Below are 12976 nucleotides of genomic sequence, written 5' to 3'. Positions count from 1 at the left end.
TTAGGGGCCAAAAAAGCGTTCAGGCTGTTTTCCATCACAACAAAAAGACAAAAAGTAAATGTGTGTTCTATATATAGGGGAACGTTTACTAGGGGAGCGTTTACTCTTTACACCCCCCACCCCCCACCCCCCCCCCCTTTTTTTTTTTTTTTTTTGAAAATGCAGAAACGTCTTGATGCACACTCCTCCTCCTCATATCCCTCCGACTTATTAGACTTCTCCCACTCAAACTTAGTCATCTGATTACTTTTTATACATCATAAATTCCATTCCAACTTCATAGATTCTGATTGTTTCATTCCAGCACTCTTTATACTTTCGGAGATATTCCATTGCTAATTTTATTCCTCTTTTGTGAACAGAGGAGTGCTCAAGGTAACGCAGTGCTGCGGTTGATTGTAGTAGGTGCAATGACATACATGGGAGTCAATGCACTTCACAGGCCTCCATTATGTATTGTGTTTTAGCTTTTGATTCGTTTATAGAGTCCTTTTCTTCCACTCGGTTCAGAGTTGTGTTGACAGCTGTAGATCTAAACTCTGAGGAATGGTCTGTACTTTGTCCGGTTAACCTTGCTGTCTCTCCTCTCCACTCAGAGCTGAGTCATACTTCTTCTTTTTTATTTTATTGTGCAATGACAAGAGAAAACTGTAGGTGTAAAACAATATAGAACATGAAGCTGGGGGATAGAAGAGATAGAGATAGAGGGACCCTGCTGCCCAGCAAGAGCTGCCTACATGCCCCCAGGAAGGGCAGGAACGGGAGTGAGACCAAGAACGGAGATGCAAGGGTAGAGTTATACAAACAAAGTGTGGCCAAAAAAGGGTGGCCCCTGCCAGGCCGCAAGGTCTGTCAGATGTGAGAGATATGGGGAGGCTGTAGAGGATGTGGTGTGGTGGGTTATATTGGAGGTGTGTGGGGGACAGTATTTTGGAGGGGGTTATGGGAGGGTGGGGATGAATGAGTAGGGGGAGAGGGGCGGAAATTTTCCCAGAAGTTGTTAACGTTATCATGTTTTGTGTTTTCATTCAGTTATAGATTCCTTTTCTTCCACTCCAGTTCAGAGTTGTGTTGACAGCTGTAGATCTAAATTCTGAGGAATGGTCCGTACTTTGTCCGGTTAACCTTGCCGTCTCTCCTCTCCATTCACAGCTGAGTCATACCTCTCAGAACAGCTTCAGTTGTTTTGTTGTTGCCTTGCCCCCCGTAGCGGACGTGCAGACATGCTCGCTCACTGTCCACAATGCCAGGGCTTTCAGAGAACATACTGTTGCAGCACCGGGTATTCTGAGAAATTTCAGGCGGGAAGAACGTATCTCCCGCTGTCAGAAATTATCTCCAAAATGAAAAGCGACAGAATAAATGTTGTCCGCTTTTGTCTGTTTGCTGTACTATTGTCAGCCAGTGGCACCGTCTATTCTGTGTACTCTCACCTTCATGGCATTTATACAAAAAGCTCACAATGCTGAGAGGACACCAAGTATGTGTCACATTAAGCTGGAATTAACTCTGCCGAGAAACATATGCACACATAAGACTTCAGAGTTTGTTTCTGTCCTCCATTTTGATTGTATTTCTTGAGGCCTTAAATGTGTTTACAAAAACAAAAGCAACAATAATAACAAAAAGACCAGCACAGTGTCCTTCTGGGTAATAGCATCAAATATGATGTTTTGAGTGAATAGGTAGGGGGCTGGACACATTCAAGATCAATGTTGAATGTTGAATGTTGAAAAAAAAGAAAGAAAAAAAAGAAAAAATAACAACAGAAAAAAAATCTTATCTAAATCTAAAAAAAATCTGAATTTTGGAAATTTCCCTAGCAACCACCCAGAACACCACTGCAATTATTTGCATTGCGGTTTGGCACACGGCCACACTTTTGGCACACCAGGCAAGCACATTTAAAGTTTCTTCAGAAACTTTAGCCAGTTCTAGGTTTATGATATTATTCTTGCAATTTAATTTTAAAAACAGATTTACAATTATAATAAATGTGCATTTTTGCAATTTTTTGTATTTTTTATTTTATTTTTAATACAGTTATCTTGTGTAATTTTGTGGTCATTTTGTAATTAATTTCTTGCTTATTTTCAGGTAATCTCATGCTAATTATCTTCACGTCATCACAAAGGTTGCAGATCCTCTGGGCTCCATCCAGTCTTTTATATCATATAACCTTATATAACCTTGGGAATATATATACCAGTCATATAACCTTATATATACCTTATATAACCTTGGGAATTCTGGTGCTGTTCACTCTAAAATCACAAATAACCTGTCTGTGCTTTTGGTTTTCGTACCATGGGCATGCTTCCAGTTTTAATTCCACATACGTACCACAAGACAACTTGAAATCAAAATATCTCCCCATGGACCAGTTTATGTGAATTATTTCTGACCTTTTTAATCCTGTTTGTAATTTCCTTTGAATTTTTTTTGATTTTGTCTTCATTGGCTGCATGGTAATGTATGACAGTCAGTAATGCTCCTTTTCTATACACTTGTCTCCTGAAAATGTGACCTTGGTTTCAGTGAGACAACCACTTAAAATAAAACAATAAATCCAAAGATGAGGAGCAGGAAGTTGACATTTATTATTTCTGCTATGATGACAAACAAACAACTTCTCGGTTTATTATGGCGCTGTTTGGGTACAGACTGCAAAATGTCCCCACAGAGCTTTAATGGCCTTTTGTAGTCTAAGATCATCTTAGATATGCTGCTTTATAGTCCAAGTACTTATTTGACCCCCGGGATATCTCTGAATATTCTTTTTGTTCTCCCAGTGGCTGAGGGCCTATTTGAGAGCAACGGGCTACATGATAATATAGTTCACTGACCTAACACTGCCTTTGTTGTGACTGGGGAAAAATATCACTGTAGGTATTGCTTGCATATTACATGAAAGCAACTGTTCCCTTTGCACAAACATGAAATTAAAGTTATAGTGAGCTCAATTAACTGGTCCCATCCCCTTAAATGCAGCTTATGCAAACTCCCTGTTTCTCAGAAGTTCATACTGTATGCTCCTTGGTTTTAAATTTTGTGGCCTTCAAACGCCTTTGCTACACAAATGATTCAATTACTCCTCCTTTTAAATGTGCAAGCAGAGATAGCGTTTTTGCTGCCAGAGAGGGAGGAGAGAATGAAATTAACCTCAGCTAACTTCCCTATGCCCTCGACACTTGTATTATGAATTTCTATTAAAACCCTATCTCGCCTATAATGAATTCAGTCCTTCTACGAGAGAAGAGTCCTGGCATTTTCCACACAAACTAATTTTTGTTTGCGTTCAGGTGAACTTTCAAATGGGAGAATTGCTGACTGTGTGGCACTGATTGCTGCGAAAGACCTATTAAATTGTTCTCTGAGTGTAAAATAGAGGTTTTTACACCAATCAGGGCTGCCAATGACATGGCAATTACTGTCAAATTGAAAACATAAAAAAGGGCACACGCACTCAGAAAATAACTGCAGCATACAGGTGTCAGGGGTTGTTGATGACATGGGTACAGATATAACTATAGTTCATTCAATCTTAGGTTTTGCTAATGGAGGGTGATAAAAATACCACAGTATTATTTTTCACCTGTGGTGATTTACTGGATTGTTAACTTACACTCTAAAAACTGCTTGGTTAAAAATAACCAGTTTGGGTTATTTTGGTAATGCAGCATTGGGTCAAAAAGGGACCAACCCAGCACTGCGTTATTATGAATCAGCAGGACTGGGTTATGGTTTTGACTCAACATGCTGGGTTATGTTATTCACATATTTCCGATCAATTATTTGAACATTCCAAAACATGAAATTTATTAAATTCTTTCTGGCCATCTGAATTATCTTCGCCACGAACACGAGGTTCCAGTTTCTGTTAATCCTGAAGAAATCCTAGAATAGGACAAGACAAAGAGGCAAAAGAAGAGGTGTGAGACATAAACATTAATCAGCTGAGTCAAATTGAACATGATGTGAGGCACCCGGTGGCTCGAATGGTGCAGCATGACACATCATGTACATGTACAACACTATGTGTCACTCTCAGCTGGGAAAACACTCTTATGTGTGTCTTATGGCCTGACGATCCTCTTCTTTTGGAAGCAAACAGAACTCATTTTGTCAGGAGCTACTCCAGGTGTACCTGAAGCAGCTTTTTAGGTGATGGTGAAATTTCAGCCGTGCCCCAAGGAGAGAGAGAGCTGTTTGCATCCACGAGAGAGAGGCAATCTGTCAGTCTGCTCAGCTTCAAATTATAGCATGACCATTATTTGTTCCCAATATGATGATTTTTCGACACTGAATTCAACATAGTAAGGCAGTAATTGTAAGGCAGTAATTGAATGGCACCTCTACTTATATCATGATAAGCTATAACTAAGCTATAACTATGTACAGCTATTTATATGTATAGCTGAGGTTTGAGGTTTCAATAGGTCACGCCCACTAGCTGACACTTATGGTTGGCTTGTCTTGTGTGAGCTAAGGTTAATAACTCAGCAAGCTAACTAAGCTAAGTTTGTGTTAACAGTGAAATCTGAATTAGTTACACTTTTACTGTCTTATTGTTTCCATTTCATGATGGAGCAAAGAGGGCTGGAGATCAGCTCAGGTCACCGTCTGCATGAAAATGGAGGACAGCGAAGAACAATGAGCCTCAATCTCAGCTCACATCTCCAACCCGCTGGGTCAATATGTTTGACCCAATGCTGGGTCAAACCAACCCAACCTGTAACCCAACAGCCTCAACCCAGCAACGGGGTTCTGAAAATAACCCAGCATGCTTTGTGTGTACAATTCCATGTTTATTACTATGATCATCTATGACAGTTATGGGTCAAATGTGAGCTTGTGTGCATTAATACGAGCATGCTTTTGTGTGTGTGTGTGTGTGTGTGTGTGTGTGTGTGTAGTTTGGTATAGGATGCCCAATGATAGTCCAATGCATGGTTCCCCAGCTGGCTAAGGTCTGATGCTTCCAGAGCTTTCTGTTCTCTGCAGCTCGCTCCAGTTGTCTCAGCACAATATGATATGGTACAGTAAGATATGATATGATAAGATGATATGATATGATATGATATGTGACACATGATACAATATGATGTAATATGATATGATGTGATATACTATAAAGTAATATAAAGTTTAAAGTAATATATGTCATGATGCATGTTATGATACGATACAGCGCAATGCAATATGATACATTATACAATACTATAGCATGATACTATACAATATTATTCATGAAACAGGTCAATATGCTACATGACATGATATAATGTGATACATAAATAATACAATACATAATATGAAACAATACATGATACCATACAATACATGATATGATGATACATGACATATGATACAATAGATACATGATATGATACATGATATATGATATAATGCATGATATGATATACATGTAGCACATGATATGATACAATACAATATAGTACGATATGATAACATATGATATGATATGATACATGACACAGTATGATACGATACAAGGTATGATCTGATATGATACATGTAGAATTTGATATGATATATAGTATGATATAGTACTTGAGATGATATGTTACAGTATATAATATGATACAATATGATGCATAATACAATACGATATGATTTGATACAATACAATACAGTACAATATGCCTTGTCACACAATACCACAATGCACACACATGGTCTGATCCGGATGATATTGGCATGACTTGGCATGACAGCAAAACATGATACTATATATGACATGAAATGACAATGACATGATATACTGTATGACTTAACATGATGTAAAGTGACACGGCTTGACATGATGTGATTGGACATGACATGATATGACATAGTATACAGTTATACATGATTTATGGTACCTGACATGACATGACATGACATGACATGACATGACATGGAAGTGGATGAAAAGGCTCCATTAAAGCCTGCTCAGTGCTGGGCTCCCTGATGCAAACAGCACTTTCAGAGGCAGGCTGAGTTCAGGGATTGTTGCCCAAGGTGGAGGGAAAATAGGTGGCTATTGCCAGGTGGGTTAATGGTGCTTGGCAACATAATTACTCTGTCTGCAATGAAAAACAGAATAAAGCAATTATCTGCTTTCATCATGCAGAATTGCAAGCGAAAGTCTATGTGGCCCCACAACAGATAAGGCCCCATTGAGAGTGAATAGCTTATTAAGACTTTGGTTTGAGTTTCTCAGGAATACTTGCGGGGCCACTTTTTTATTTCCTTTGTGATCAGCTTCTATTCAGATCTGACGCTGTTCCTTTGGCGGCGAGGCATCAGGGTTGTTTCCATCCAGCTGCTTTACCGAGAAGAAAGACTTGATAAACAAGATCAGATTGCACAGACAGACGGGGGATGAGCTGTTGCTATAGCAACGCCCCACACCATTCCTCCCTAGAATCAAGATCCTTCATTCTGGATGCTGGGGATGTTGGAAACATGAGAGCCTGATTCACTGAGACTTGGGAAATGACAGACAGACAAGCCACTAGTCATCATGGGTAATCCAGGTTGGGTGTCATTTACATGTTCACGCCCTGTTGGCATGTTTAGCAAATACATATGCTTACCACTGAGAACAGGTTTTGCATAGTTTAAGCATGGCTGTTGCAGTCGACAGGTTGTTTAAATGATGGTAAATGATGGTGGTGGCACTGTATGGGAAATGATGTCACCAGAAAAATAAGCAAACCAGAATAGTACCCAGTTGTTTTGTCAAAATTGGACCTCAGAACCCAACCAATCATTCGCAGCAGCCTACCCATGCTTCAGCAGCCATTGTTAACGCCAGGGAGATAGGCTGAGCCACCAGTACTACCAGCCAATCAGAAGCCAGTGCCTCATTAATAATGAATTAATGTCTCATAAACAGCTTGTCAGATTACCCAAATATTTTCTCATAACATTCTCTCATTTAAATGCCAGAGTTATAATTTTCAGACAACAGCTCATCACATGAAATTGCCAAAAATGTTGAAAACTCCTGTCCCTCTTTAATAATGGTGACAGCTTGAAAAACATCTAATAGGAGAAAAAACTAGAGACTGAGAGGCTGACTTGAAGCACGGTTTGTTGATGCACAAGCTGAGGATGGGCAGATGGTGACCGGCATCTGCACACCTAAGGACTTGAATGTGCACACATGTTGCAAAACACATGGCGCCACAGTAATGGAAACACAGTGATGCATATCGCACATATACACACATGCCCTCCTTCTCTGTCTTTCTCATACGGACATACATATTTTCTATTCTCAATGTAATATTGTAATATTCATATTACATTTCCTCAGTTCTCTCTGTGTGCACCGTAAGCTGCTGTAATTGAGAAAGGCACTTGCTTTCCTTGGATTTGGGCTGTCATACAAATCCTTTTTTTTCTCCCCCAAACCCAAGCAATTTCTGTGGTTCTAATGAGCCTCATGCTCCACCACTTCATTATGGTCCCTCCTTATTTTCTTTTTCTGGTTCACCCTAAAAACCTCCCCCCCTAGTGCCACTCCTGTCACCAAAATGTCTTTCAAACCTGCTTATCTGCAGACTAGCAGCCTGCCTATCAGGGAGAATTCAGTATTAATAAATGAAGCATGCAATGCACCAATGTCAGTTGCAGTGGCTGCCAATATTAAAGAATGCCAGTAATTCCGCTGCGCTGAGCGACGCGAGTGTCCTCCGAGACAATGGGATGTGTGTCGCCTGCATTGACAAGCAGAATTATGGGTGTTTTCAGTTCAAGGGAATTACAAGTTCCCTTTGTTCATGAGGGAATGTGTAAATTTGTTGTCATGTATATACACTTGGCATGTAAACAAGATGAATAGTAAATATTCCTTTCAGTTTCAGTTGTACTCTTTGTCACAATATCTCCTCCAAAAGGCAACACAAAACATGAGCTGCATGAGCCTGGCTGTCTTGATTTATTGACATCGAGTCAAGTGATGTTGCAGATCTCTGTGGCGAATGTGTGTGCGCGCGTATGTGTGTGTGGGGGTAATAATCAATCCTTATCACTTTTCACTGCCTTCAAATAAAATATGAGGATATTCCACAAAGCTGTGCACACTGCGTTATGAGGAGAGCTGGATAATCAAAGCCATATTTACATCAAATTGATGGGGGGGCGGGCATCATATAGGTTCAACTGTCACACAGCAGAAGCAAATATGAACATGCATCATGCTCTCTGTTGACATCCAAAACACGGATTCCGCTGAAACCAGACGTGTGCAAGTGCATTACATTAAGAACTGGCGAGCTCCTGCCTGCTCCTTTTAGTTTAGATTGAATAGATGTGAGACTGAGGCCATTTTTACACTGACATCCAACTGTGTTGCAGGGATGGATCATCAGTCAAACCTCTTCCCTCCTATAGGGCACCATCCCTCTCTCTCACTCTCTCCTTTGCTTGCTCTCTTTGAGAGGAAGGGATGTGTTTTGTATACACAAGTGGAGACCAAACGATCTCGGAGCCAGAATAAATGTTGAGTCCTGAGACTAACTATCTCCAGTGCTGGATGGCGGCCCGACGGAAAAACACACACACAGAGAGGGAGGCAAAGAAAAGGTTTTATCACACTATATGTCTAGGGGACTCTCACCTGGGCAAACCTGTGCTAACAGTAATATCTTCTCCCAACAAGTGAGAGGGCTTGGAAAACAGGTGCAATTACATGCGATTTCATTTTAAACCTCATTGTAATTTCTTATCTCGCATTCCGAGAAGTAGCTCAGGGCCTAAATGTGTGAACTTCTGTTTAGGCAGCATATATATGAATCACCACACACTCCCACAGGGTATTTCTGTTTATTAGCAGATATTTTCTAACAAATGCATAGTGACAAGGCACATGAATACCAATTATAAAATTCCCATGTGATAAAGGGTGGAATAGCTTGTAAGTCACATACTTCAGTTATTATTCATTCAGTACTATTTGTGTTTATTTTAGCTGCTGTGCATGTAGGGAAGGATTGTGGTGAAAGGGTGAAGGTAGTGATTGCATAGTAATATGGCACAGTGAAAAGCATGTTTTGTGCTTCTCTATGTGAAAGTAAAGGCTCGTATTTTAGATGTTAGACTTGGTTCCTAACAGATTCTAATTCTAATCTAGCGGTCTGTGGCAAATTGTCACACGTTTCTTAGTGGTGTGAAAATTAGCCTTAATTGGAGAGCTGTAGATTTCCTTTGAGTTGCCATATGTCACACTGTTAGAATGGTAGGAGTTTTAAAAAAGCACTGCAATCATTTTGCCCCCTTGAAGTTTCCCTTAAATTTCACACAGAAAAAAACATATATACTCTGTATCTGCTGGTTGCAATGCTTCGCTGGAATTACATCACACTTATATTGAATGAAATATTCAAACCCAAATGTGCCATTGTTTATGGCTGCAGCATCACATCAAATAGAAAAAATGTCTGCATGTCTTTTACCGCATTTTATACACTTTTCCCTGTAATTCAACAGGACATGTTTGATATCTTTGGGAACTTTGGAACCTCATCTAGAACTTAAAATAAAGTTATGTGAGTTTGAACAAAACTCTGCTGTACAGCATGCATTTGTAATGGCGAGAGTTAATCCTTCACATCATCCATAAAAAGATTAAAGTCCAGTATTTATGAAACATTCCAAGAGGCCAGTTTAAATACTATATATAATAACCTTAGTTCAACTTTGATATGACCACTGACTTACTTTTTCTCATATTCACATTCATATTTATATTGGTATGGAAAATTTATCACATCCAAGGTGGGAAAACTATGTTTAAAGTCCTAATGCATCACACTGTAGAAAATTGCAGCCTACTCTTCCCTTCTGACATTTTCAATAAAAATAATCACTTTCTGGCATTTGGAAATGTGAATCTTAACTCCTTCCGTGGATCGACTCTGAGAGAATTACTCTGCGGATGCTTTCTATCCTCTTTTGGCTCAGGCAGCCTGACACTGAAATTTTTAGCTACAGCTGAAGCAGCCAACACAGCATGCAGGCAGAATTCACAGGGAAACTGCCAAGGATGAACTGTATGAGAAAACTATAAATGATTATATTAGTTCTTTCACATGTAATGTCTCTTGTTAGTAATATTTGTTGGTTTGTCTATAGAAAGGGATGAGTGCCGGCAGAAACTGTATTTCAGTTGCATGGATTTGAAACTGATATTGATCCATCCATACTGATCAACTAAAAACACATTATAAAAAGGGCAAAATGTACAAAAATGTGTGAAATTTAAATGTATTCCAAAGCAATTTATTTGAATTGTAGGTTAAGTATACATCACAAACAAAGAGTTGTAGGAGTGTAAATTACTATGGCAACTTCTTCAATGTTTTGAAAAACTTGACAAATCAAGTCGACAGTGAGTAGATTTCGCTCACAGTTATGACAGCAAGAGAATTTTCGAATTTGACTGCAATACCAGCACATGCCACTGTGGCACTATACCGTACACAATGCTTTTGGGGAGGCAGAAAACCTCTGCATTCAGTCGCTGCAGCCAGGCAGACAGACTGTTGTGCAGGCAGTAGAATTAGATTAACAACAGAAATATTATAGAACTACTAGAGGACGTCAAGTGTGTGTGTGTGTCTGTTGGCATTGTATTGGTACATAGATCGGTGACGTCAGTTTGACATCCTATCTGTGAATCACATCTGGTATTGTGTGCTGAGACTCAGAAAGCCAAAGAGCAGACACTGAATCCAGCAACATCACAGAGCATCATTCGCTGCAGTTATTTGAATTGCCAACTAAAAGGCTGCTGGTGAAAATGCACAGACAAGATTAGGGCAAAACTTCACCAAGCAAGGGGAAACTAGTAGTAGCAGTGTGCTCACCAGTGTTGCTAAATTGAATCTCTGTTGAAATGCATGCACTAGAAATCTGGCACTAATCTGTTTCCATTCATAAGTTCCAAAAAATTGCAGCTCAGTTGCTATTTTCTCTGTTCTCTATTTTTTCTCTCTCTTTTATCATACTGTATTATAATTGGTTAATTCAGTCAGATTAAAGCTCTGAAAGCCCAAAGCATGTAAAAGAAGAAGATGACTGTGGAATACAGTTCAGGGTAGATAGTTTTTTCTTGTTTATCTCAGGGTTAAAAAAATATGATTAGCCTCTCACTGGCATTGAGCAGATTCCTGACATCCGCATAGCAAAAAGATGACTATGTCATTATTGGCTACTCTGAGTTATACAAACTGAGAAAAGTTGCTGAATGTGAACTAAAGAATTAAAAATGCATTCAGCAGAATTGTTTCTCCTCCCTGAAGCTGCATGGCTGCCAAGTCGCTGTGTGATTGCTCTGTAGCTAAAGGCTGTGACCTGGACTCAAATCCTCAATGCAATTTTTAAAGGGTCTGACAAGCATTCAAATCTTCAGTGCTGCAGCATTTTCAGTTTGGCCATACTGTTCTGCAGAGTTCCTCCCAACCAGCCTGCTTCTATTATGCTCCCTCCTCTGAGAATTCAGCAAGGCGACTGTGATATGAGGCGACGCAAGAGCACCCAAACTTGGCATGAAAGACAGTGAGAGATCTGTCTTACAGGAAGGAATATTGTAGTTTCAGCTCTCTTCAACAGCATCTGCTAACAAAAGCGCAACACACACCAGCTCCGAATCCATTTTTGGTGTTTCAAGCAATCATTCGAACATGAGACAACAACCCAAAGCCTTGATTCCCCTGGTTTCATTCTTAGAATTTCATGGTGGGACTTTGTTCTCGGGTGAGATTTTTACTTTTTTTCCGGCTTGGAGGCAAAGTTAACTTTTCAGTCTTTCACTCTTCTTATAGCCTGGTGAAATGTAAAGGAGCCCCAAAATATCTGTCAATTGCAATTGTGTTTCCTCTCAGGTTATAAGGTAGATGCCCCAAAGAGAGATTAGCATCTTGTCTCTGAGCCTAAAGGAGCAGTTCATACAAAAATAAAAAAGTTCATGTCAGTCAACACACAGCTGAAATTTGTTTTTCCACATAACACAGTATCCCCCATTGGGAGATACTATCTTATGTTCCTATGTTATGCTGCCAGGTTCGCAGCTGCAAGCCTTTCAGGCCCTGTATAACTGCAGTGAGAGCTGTGTCCACATTCTACTAAATCAACCTCAATCCCAGCGGGTGTTGGCCTCTGCAAGAGCTGTACCTCATCTCCAATTCTGTTTGTGATTTTCAGAGATACGTAGGTTCTCAAGGTGCAATCGGGGTGTGGTGGGTGTCCAGTATAGTGACTTCAGGATTTCATATCCGCTCTTTGCAGATGATGTGGTTCTGTTGGCCTCATTGAGCTGTGACCTTCAGCACCCGTTGCGGCAGTTTGCAGCACAGTGGGAAGTGGATGAGCACCTCCAAGTCCAATGTCATGGAAAAGGTGGTTTGCCCTCCAAGAGTTACTGCCTCAAGTCGAGGAGTTCAAGTATCTCAGGGTCTTGTTCACAAATGAGTGTGAAATGGAATATGGAATGAGAGATTGACAGGCAGATGGCAGTGGCATTGGCAGTAATGCTAACATTGTACCAGCCCGTTGTGGTGAAGAAGTAGTTAAGCCAGAAGGTAAAGTTCTCAATTTACCTGTCGATCTTTGTTCCAACCCTCACCTCACAAGCTCTGGGTAGTTACCGAAAAAATGAGATTGCGGATACAAGCAGCGGAAATGAGTTACCTCCACAGGGTGGCTGGGCACAACCTTAGGGACAGGGTGAGGAGCTCGGAGTAGAGCTGCTGCTCCTCCGCATTGAAAGGAGCCAGCTGAGGTGTTTCAAGCATCTAGTCAGGATGCCTCCTGGGCGCCTCCCTGTGGAGTTGTTCCGGACACGACCAACTGGGAGGTGACTTCAGGGCAGAACCAGGACACGCTGGAGGAATTATGTATCCCAGCTGGCCTGAGAACATCTTGGGATCACCAGTAGGAGCTGATGGGTGGATTGATTGACATA

This window comes from Myripristis murdjan, chromosome 22 (genome assembly GCF_902150065.1).
Source record: "Myripristis murdjan chromosome 22, fMyrMur1.1, whole genome shotgun sequence".
In the NCBI taxonomy this organism is placed as follows: domain Eukaryota; kingdom Metazoa; phylum Chordata; class Actinopteri; order Holocentriformes; family Holocentridae; genus Myripristis; species Myripristis murdjan.
This window is presented reverse-complemented; position numbering follows the sequence as displayed.